Raw genomic sequence first — 10,391 nt, 5'->3', positions numbered from 1 at the left:
CATCCCTACGAGAATCCTAATGCCATCTTGCCTGTCTTTGTTTAAACGTGGGCTTATCTGGATCTCAAAAATTGGGCATTACTGTCATGAGTGCTTCAGAAAACTGGGTTTGGAAGGAAGGCCAAACTTTGTGCTTACGTACAACCCATGAAGCCACCTCTTGAATCTTCAGATTCAAAGAGGAATCTAAAATGTCTATGTGTGAAGAAGCTGACCTTTTCTATTAAATGTGCCATCATGTTCTATGATGTCATTACTGTAACTAAACAGGGCATTTAGAAAAACAAAACACTGCTAACAGTTGCCCATGTTTTAAAGGATAAAACTGGATAACTGGCCCTGCCCAAGATTAGCAAATCCCACAGGGTGTTTCCCTAAGAGACAAACCTCTTACAGTGTTTGACTGTAAAACATGCAGGAAAGATGACAAATCTTGGAGCTTTGTTAATTTTGTTAGTATCTTAAAAATTCCTTTCTTGGGATTGAAACTAACAGTTCATTTCAAATAAAAAATCCTGCACTTGGTGACATGAAAATAAGGTCAACTGGCAGTTATATCGAGTGGACATACACACCTGCCCAGTACGGCAGGATTCTCAGTATTAGGGGTGGGTTTAATTTACAACTTTCTCAACATTTTCCAATGTTAGATGTGCAAACATCTGTGCTGTGCATACACATATATACATACATACATATATAGTCAAGAAATTTCCTTTGGTGGTATCGGAATTACTCAGTTGTCTTTCCTACTGTTCAAACTGACAGCATAAACCGTGATACTGTCTTGGCATTCATTACTGCAAAATATTTCTAAAACTAGTCTTCTGTTTGAAACTTCTTTTAAAATACTTTTGAACAAGTGAAATCCTTCTGTGGAAAAGATTTTTTTTTAAAAAATACCTCTCTAATGGTCTCTGTGTAAGTGTCTGTATCTATTACTGATAGCCCGACCGCTTTTCCTTTCTCTTTTGAGCTGACTTCCCAGTGGGATTGATCCATGCAGTGAGCCAGCCTGTACCCCATCGTTACAAGGCTTTTGCCTTTCCCTTTTTGAATAATTTCTTACACTCAGGAGTAGGGGAACACAGGAAAAATTACCTGTGGAGGATGTTTTGTAATTTGACACACCTTTAGAAGTATCTCAGAAAGGAAATAATGTTGAGGTGGTTTATTTCTGGGAGCTCCCAGTAGATGCCGAACTGTTTCTTATTTCCCAATGCTGTCTTCATCCAACTAATGAGAGTCTGAAAGATCCAGTGCTTGGAAACAGCTGCAGAAATGCCCATTTTGGAATGTGTTGGGACTATATCTGCCTGTAAAGAGAAATACACCTTTGTTTCTGACTTGTTTATTTAAACTTTGAGAAGTAGAATATGTAAGTGCTACATGAATGTTTCTGTCCCCAGAAGGAATGGGCAGTTTTGTTAGGATTTATTTAATTTTTTCATCTTTCTACATTTCTTAAATAAACCAGTGATACACAGTAGAACTTGAGTATGTAACGGTATAGTTTTCTTTACATTATATGGGGTTTAAAGAGTGGGAAATATCAAAACTGACAAAAAAAAGAGTCTTAATTGTGAGAACCAATAATTTAACCAGTCTTTTTTGTTCAGACTTCTATAGATTTTTAGATAAACCTGCAAGAATGCGCTTTTTACAAAGTAAATTTTTTTAAGAAACTCTTTGGTATTCTGGAGTAAATGTGTTTGTTTACCATTACGTACGACGACTGACTTTTGTGTTTTCATGTAATTTACCTTGCCTATTTCATATTTGTCAATACAGAACGCTGAGCGGAAATATTAAACTTCATTTGTTTGAAACAACGCTGTCTTTCCCTAGCCAAGGTCAGAAACACCTTGATAAATTACCTACACAGAGTTATGGAGGTTATTTCACGTAAGGAGTTTCCAGTGCTGTTTAAACTGTATTTTTACCTTCAACACCAATATGAATTCAGAACAAAACACAGAACCGTATGCGCTATGCTATCAGTCCCGACTTTCCCAGGTGCATCATCCTTCTCAGCCTGTAAGTTTGCTCAGACTGTGAGCCCAGAGACTTGAAATTGGTACACACTGTAGAAATACTCCTCTTACCCATCTTCACGAAGAGGACAGTGAGATTCCAAATGGATGCGGCCGTGCAGAGGCCCACTTGCGTGCTGCCTTAGGTCCCCCCCGCCCGATGATCGCATCCTGTTCCTGCTACCTCAGTGCTGTTTGCTGTGGGGTAAGCCGACTCCTTCCAGGTGTAGCTGGTTTTAAGGACAGACAACTAATTAAGGACTGAATTTTCGGCCCGCTCATTTCTACCAAAATTAGTCTGGAAAATGGTCAGAAAAACCCGGGATGCAGTTCAGTAAGGACAAGAGCAAAAAAACTATGCTTAGGCAGGAATGATCAACTGCACAATTACTAAAACGCCCAAGCTTCAAACATGTAAAAAGCTACTGGAAAGCAGAATGGAAGCATCTGTCCTCCATAGCGCCGACTGACAGAACTAATTCAAAGCACGGTCAGATTAAACATCAGAAAAATTTCTGACTACAAGCTTAGTGAACCTTGGCACAAACCTTTTTATCTGTGAAACTGTCAGTATCGGGAGGCTCACAGTTTCCTCTGTCAGGAGCAACACAGGTTTGGGTAATCTTGCATTTTGACAGGTGATGGATCACAGCAGTAGTTACAGCAGAGGAGAAGCTGTCTCTGGGCACTGCCTAAGCTGTCCTGGGAAGTTAACTGAGAAAAATGAACATAGTGTCAGGTGTCTATTTGCTCTCCAGGAATCTCTGTCCCCCCTGAAAAATGGTGAAGCTCCAAAGATGAGAAAAATCACTTGACTAGACCAGCCTTTCCAGCTGCATTTGTACACAGGAGCTCAGTCTGTCTGAGCTGATGTTGCATTCATTTGCTTTGAAATACGTGGTAGGTATATAACCACTGAAAAACAGGGAATTTTGTAACCCTTAACCAGGGCTCTCGTCCAGTATACATGAGGTTGGAAACAGCATTTTTACTGGGATGTGCAAGTAAAAATAATTTAAATAGAGGACTAGTGCACTAGATTGTTCTGTGACCTCAAAGTTAATTGTAATTTTCTTAGCTGGAAAAGGAAAGAATCCAACATACGAACATAAATCACTAATGCAGTGAGTTAGGTCATAAACATCATACAGGTTTATGTTTTCCAAATACTGTTCGATAACTAGTCATCTTTACAGTATTTTTGGGACCAGCACTGATCTTATATTTGTACTTTTTTTCTGATCCCATGGAATACCTGAAATGATCTGTAACTATTAACAAATATCCAGGAAGAATTACGCACTTTTTAAAAAAATCTAGTTTTATCAAAATATTTAGTTTAAACAACACGTGCTGTTTTCTTCTAGCTTTAATAAAAAGTATAGCCATTTAATCTGCTAGGTGGGGAACACTGTAAGTAAAAGGGCATGTGGCTTTTAATAAGCCTGACTGCTTCCACTGGGTGTCCAGCTGAACTTCTACAATTTTTTTCTGAAGTCCTGGGTTTGCTGATGTTCTGACCTGTGATTTTGATTTACTTATTTAATGGTTCGAGAATCCTGATTTTTTGTCACGTAAGTTCTTCTTCCAATTATGAATGCTCTCTGCTGAAAGCAAACAATGAATAGTTAAGAATGCTGGCCGCACCTATGAGATGATCCTTTTCTAAAATGCTTACCTAAATAGACATCTCTGTTTTGGAGGGGAGAAAGCTGAAGCAAAGAGAGAAGAAGCAGTGCCATATGAACAGGAGGAACATAGTTCGAGAGCTGCTGGTAAGCTGCTGTACGAGGTGCGGCTGGCCCCGTTTAGAGCGCAGTTACTGGTACCTGGCGTGGGGCTGCCAGGGCAATGGAGACTTCGGGGCTGAGCTGTCAAGCCTCTGACGCTGCACAGCCAGCCTGCATGAGCATCGTTTCCTCCTGCTGGTGCTGCAAAGACATACAAAGCATGTTGTGCCACACGTATTAAAAGCAGCCCTAACAACTGGTCTCTGTGTTAGTAAAGGAAAACTTACTGGTTCTTAATTTTGGTTTGGGTTGGTTTTTTTTTTCACTAGTGCTGCGATAGGGTGTTTCTTGACTCACATGCTTGGTGCGCCTGTGGGGACTGTGTTGGCTCACCAGACTAACTCACAGGACACAGGGGCTTGGAAAGAAATTCCAGACTCAACTGTCTGCCAAAAATGACCTTTCCGTAAGGTGGAAGACAGCAAGGTCAAAAACCAGACTGTACTATAGGAATTAAAACTTTGTTATTGGGAAGCTTAGTATGTTACACACAAACAAATTGCTCTATGTTTCTCTCACCGATACAAGGAGAATATAACTCGCCGTGCCAAGTGGAAGAGCTCCGAAGGACATACTGATGGACACCAGCGGACAGCCTGCTGGTTAGGCCACCCTCGGGATAACTGAGGTTGGCGGTCCTTGCTCCACACCACAGTGCGAGGATTCAGACGCCTCCCACTACTGCAGCGAGGGTCCCGTTAGTACGGCAGGCTGCCTTTAGCGAACCATGACATCCACGTGTGGCTCCATTTTCAGTCCTGTATCAAGGCCTGTACTCACTCAGTACAGGAACACCAACCACCAAAATGCCTACAGAAACGTTCACCTGCACCCCGTGTTTGCGAGTGTAAGAGTACAACGTGTGCACACAGTGACTCACTGGGTGTGCTCGTGAGCTGAGCTGGCCTCAGCAGCACGATTATTCGGGTGCCGTCTGTAGCAGTCAGCATCACATCTTGGAGTGTGGACTTCGTTATTCACTACATTTCAGATTCTTAATGTACGAAAACAGCTGTTAAAAAATGCTACCTTGTACTTCACAAATAAAACCACTTTGTCATGCTTTTACAATGTCTTGCACAAAATGAAATGCACAAATTTGCCCTTGCCCAAATGCAGATGAAAACAGTGAACCTTTTAAATTTCACGTACCTTTACAGGCAGCAGGAATTTGAAGTACACCATAAGCATGTATTTGTGTAGACAGGTAAAATTACGTGAGTTCCACATTTGTCAGCTGCAGCAGACTGAGGTGGCACCCTTGTTTCTCATGGCAGTGGGCTGGACTACTGCTGTGTCTGCAGCAGCCGTGCGGTGCAGGCAGCACAGGCTGCTGGCAAGTTACCAGGTAAAGGCTGTGCGCCTGGCAAGTCACGCAGCTGGATCAATCCAGCCAGCCAGCCTGTTTCTACAGAAGAACCGAAACTGTCCATTGTCCCATCCTTTGACTCACTCGTCTCTCCACTCGTGTGGCTTCGAGGAGTGTTTCAGCAGTGAGAGCATTGTTACAGGCACCGAGGGATGGACAGAAGACGGTACCTGCAGCAGAATCAATGCTGCTCTAAGGGCTGTCTTTGGTGTTAACACATTCCTCTCAATAAAACGCGGTACTCGGAAATGCTGTGTATCAGCTCCCAGGTGTGACAAAGGTGCAGTGGGGATTCCCAGTGAAGCAAACACTGGCCCTGCTCATAGCGAGGGGTCAAACTACTGACATGGTTAAAAGAGACAGACTGTTGAAACAGTCCAGAATGTGCTGAAGCAAAACCAAAACAAATGCTGGCTTACAAAAGGATGCAAAAATAAATAAACTCCTAATAAAACAAAGTATTCAATGTGTTTCCTCTTATTTTCTCTCTTCCTGTACTATGAATTAATTTTGGCATTATTTGTAACTAGCATAAGCAAGTTACAATAAGGCTACAGTTATAACCTGAAAAAACAACCAGGCAAAACAAAATACGAGATCGTTCCAAGCAGACACTCACTGAGCAACAATCCCAACTGGTGTATCTAGGGCAAGATGCTCTTTTTTTCCCCCAAATACACTCGGGATACACCCTGATGATCTCGGAATACAGCCGGCCCGTAGTGGTTACACATACATGTTGTTAAACAGAAGATATGTAATCAAACGAGCTGTTCAAAACAGTTCTAGTACTTCTCAAGTTCCAGGACTAATCAATTGTTCAGGTGAGAAGGGGCATTTAAAGGTCACCTAGTCCAACCCCCCTGCCGGGAGTAGGGACATCCTCACCACAGTGGAGCAGAGGGGCAGATGCCCCTCTCCTGACCTGCTGGCCACGCTTCTTTGGATGCAGCCCAGGATACAGTTGGCTTTCTGTGCTGCGAGGGCACACTGCCAGCTCAGGTCCAGCTTTTCTCAACCCCTTCACCCCCCAGCCTGTCTCGATACACCTGACCCAGCTGCGGGATCTTGCACTTGGCCCTGTTAAACCTCATGAGGTTCCCATGGGCCCACTTCTCCAGCTTGTCCAGGTCCCTCTGAATGGCGTCCCATCCCTCGGGTGTGCCAGCCGCACCACTCAGCTTGGCATCATCTGCAAATCCGCTGAGGGTGCATTCGATCCCACTGTCTACACAGTACTGGTCCCAGTATGGACCCCTGAGGGACACCACTCGTCACTGATCTCCAGCCAGATATTGAGCTGTTAACAAGTGCACTCTGGACGTGACCATCCAGGCACTGCCTCATCCACCCAGCAGTCCATCCATCAAATCCCTATCTGTCCGATTTGGAGAGAAGGAAGTTGTGGGGGACTGTGCCAAAGGCCTTACCGAAATCCAGACAGACGCCACCTGTAGCTCCTCCCTTGTGCAGAGATGTAGTCACCCCCCTGTAGAAGGCCCCTGGGTTGGTCAGGCAACACTTGCCCTCGGTGAAGCTGTGCCGGCTGTCTTGAATCACCTCCCTGTCCTCCATGGCCCATAGAACAGAACAGAACAGATCTCAATTGGAAAGGACCACTACGATCATTTAGTCCAACTGCCTGCTGAATTCAGAGCTGACCAAGTTAAGCATGGTATTAAGGGCATTGCCCAAATTCCTCTTAAACGCTGACAGGCTTGGCGCATTGACCACCTCTCCAGGAAGCCTGTTCTGGTGTTTGACTACCCTCTCCACAGAGAAATGCTTCCTCGTATCCAGTCTAAACCTCCCCTGGAGCAGCTTTGAGCGATTCACACACATCCTGCCACTGGACACCAGCGAGAAGAGCTCAGCATGCCCATTTCCACCTCCCCTCCTCAGGAAGCTGTAGCGAGCAGTCAGGTCACCCCTCAGCCCCCTTTTCTCCAAACTAGACAAACCCAAAGTCCTTAGCTGCTCCTCACAGGACATGCTTTCCAGCCCCTTCACCAGCTGTGTTCCCCCCTCTGGGCGCATTCAAGGACCTTCACATCCTTCTTAAACTGTGGGGCCCAGAACTGCACAGCGCTCCAGGTGAGGCCGCCCCAGTGCCGAATACAGCAGGACAGTCGCTGCTCTTGATGCGATGCTGTGTTCGATGCCCCCCAGCATGGGGTTTGCCCTCCCGGCTGCCAGGGCACGCTGCTGACTGGTACTGAGCTGCTGCTGACCAGCACCCCGGGTCCCTTCCTGCAGGGCTGCTCCCCAGCGCTCCTCTCCCAGTTCGTACTTGTGCCCGGCGTCACTCTGTCCTAGGTGCAGAGTCTGCCATTTGGACTTGTTACATTTCATCCCATTAATCACTGCCCAATGCCCCCAGCTATCCAGCTCCCTCTGCAAGGCATCTTGTCCTCAGAAGTCAACAGCACCTCCCAGTTTGGCATTACCAGCAATCTTGCTCACGGTGCACTCAACTCCTGCACTCAGAGCACCGATAAATCTATTGAACAGGGCTGGGCACAGAACTGAACCCTGAGGAACACCGCCAGTGACTGGCTGCCACCCAGACGTAGCCCCATTCACTACAAGCCCTGGCGCCCTGCCCCTCAGCCAGTTCCTCACCCAGCACAACGTGAACCTGCTCATCCCACAGCTGGACAACTTGTCCAGAAGGATGCTGTGGTGGACAGTATAAAAAAAAAAAATATTACTAAAATCCAGAAAAACTACACCCACTGCCTTCCCTTCATCCACTGGGTGGGTGACCTTATCACAGAAGGATATAAAACTCAAGAGGACCTTCCCTTTGTGAACCCATGTTCACCGTGCCTGATAATCGCATTATTCTTTAAATACCTTTCAATAGCACTCAGTATAATCTTCTCGACGATTTTTCAGTTTTCTAGGAACTAAGGTTAGACTAGCAGGTCTGTAGCTCCCTGGGTCTTCCCTCATGCGCTTTTTGTAGACTGGAATAACACTGGCTAGCTTCCAGCCAGCCGGGACCTCCCCAGCCTCCCAAGACCTTTGGCAGAAGACCGAAAGGGATCCTGCCGTAATATCCACTAGCTCCGTCAGCACTCTGGGATGAATCCCAGCAGGCCCCACGGGCTTGTGAACATTCAGCTGCTACAGCTGGTCCCCTACAACTCCAGTGTCTGCAAACAAAAAGCCGCTGTTCCCTCAGTCACGGCCCTCCGACTCAGGTACCCGGCAGCCCAAGGTCTACCAATATTATTAAAGGCCGAGGCAAAAAACGCATTGAATGCCTCTGCTTCTCCTTCATCCCCATTAGTCAGATGACCATCTTCAACAAGTATAGGTCCAATGTTGTCTTTAGATCTCCCTCTTGCTATTAACGTACTTAACACTGGCACCCCCTCCCCATACTGATTACAGTTTAAAGGTCTCTCGATCAGCCCCACCAGTTTACGCCCAAAGACGTGTTTTCCCTACAGGGACAGGTGGATCCCGTCAGGTCCCAGCATACCTTGTCTGTTGAAGGCTCTTCCATGGTTTCAAAACCAAGGTTTCAGTGCAGGCGTCAGTCCTGAAGCCAAATATTGATGTCCTGGGCTCACTCCTAGCTTACAGGAGGATCTGTTCATCACCTTCCAGGCACAGAGGTGAGGCTGACAGGCATCTTCCAACAGACCAGGTTGCTCCAAGCCCCATCCAGCTCGACCTTGAACACTCCCAGGGATGGCACATCCACAGCTTCTCTGGGCAGCCCGTGCCAGTGCCTCGCCACCCCAAGGAGCGGAGGGAGGCAGGTCCTGCAGCCTGCGCTCGTGTGCTGGGTGCCCCGACCCCTCGCCACCTCCAAGGCATCAGGGTCCTTCCTGGGCTGGGGAGACTGGGAGGGGACAGGGCAGGCCAGATGCAGTCACCAAAGTACTAAACAGGAGCAGGGGAAAGCATTTTTACTGCTGTTTTCTTGGTTTACTGGTGGTTTGGGATTTTTTTTAAATAGGGGAGGGGATGAGAAGGAAGGGCTCACCCCACCGTGGCAATGAACACCGTGATGGCTGATGGCGGGAGATGGAAGGGGTGAGCTCGCAGGAGGCCGGTGCGGAGGCTGGGCCTCCCAGCTCACGGCAGCTGCGGCGGCTGGGCCGGGCGCTCCTGCGGCATCACGGAGGGGAGCCCTGGCACGGCGCAGCGGTGCCCCGGGGAGCTGTGCTGGAGGGGGACCCACCTGCATCCGTGCTTGATCTGCAGGCAGAGTCACCCCCACGGGCTCCACACCATCACCCCATGGTCCACATGGCAGATGGTGCCCCCTGTCTGAGGCCTCCTCTTCCCCTGTGCTCCTGCGGCCACGTGTCCTCTCCCTCACACGCAGATGGGCAGCCACACACTGCTCTGGGACCTTGTGTTTCCAGGCATCCTTGGAACCTGAGGGCCTCGAAGCTCAGCAAATGGCGGGCCAGCTGCCAGGGTCCCCGTGTTTACAGAGCCCAGAGCGAACAGCAGCGAGGCGGCTTGTGACACCAGAAGGCCACTGCAATGGGGACGCGTGTGGTCCAATATGGCTGTTCTGGGCGTTGGGGTCCTGTGGCCTGAAAGACGGTCTCATGTCAGAAAAGGAGGGGGGTCGGGGAGCTGAGGGCTCCTTTCCTGGGGATCACTCCTCTGTGCTCTTCTGCTGCCCCTGGGCACAGGGTCTGCCCTCCGCCTCCCCTCGTGCGCCTGGGCTCCCCAGGACAAGATGGTGGCAGTGGTGTTCTAGGAGGGCCGGGGGTCCTCACTGACCCCCCCACTGACCTGGCTCCCAGGGGCTGGGAAGGGGAAAAGCACCCAGACACCCCACCGGTGCGAAAAGGAGGCATGGCCAGCTGCACAAGGTCTCCTAGCACTCCATAAAAAATTGCTCTTTCCAAGTTTTGCATGGGCCCTTCCCCATCCCGAGCGTGGGGAGGTGCCGTCCCCGCTGCACGGAGTCCCAGGGAGAGGGGAGGAGAGGGTCTGGCATCCTTCAGGCCGCTGTGCCGGCACAACAGGAGGCGTCGGAGGCCACCAAAGTAGGTTCTGGGGGCCTGGAAGATGCAGGGTTTCTTTTCAGTCAGAGGTTCACCCTCGCTCTCTTCCCTACTTTTAAGGGCAGACCTTCTTGCTGCTTTTGAGTTTTTTAATCCCCAGGGATATCTTTAGTCTTCTTCTCTGACACAAAGTACGGTTCAGTTCCTGCACTCATCT

The sequence above is a fragment of the Falco biarmicus genome, chromosome 10, assembly GCF_023638135.1.
Source record: "Falco biarmicus isolate bFalBia1 chromosome 10, bFalBia1.pri, whole genome shotgun sequence".
Classification (NCBI taxonomy): Eukaryota; Metazoa; Chordata; class Aves; order Falconiformes; family Falconidae; genus Falco; species Falco biarmicus.
The sequence above is the reverse complement of the archived record's forward strand: the minus strand, read 5'-3'. Positions refer to the sequence as shown.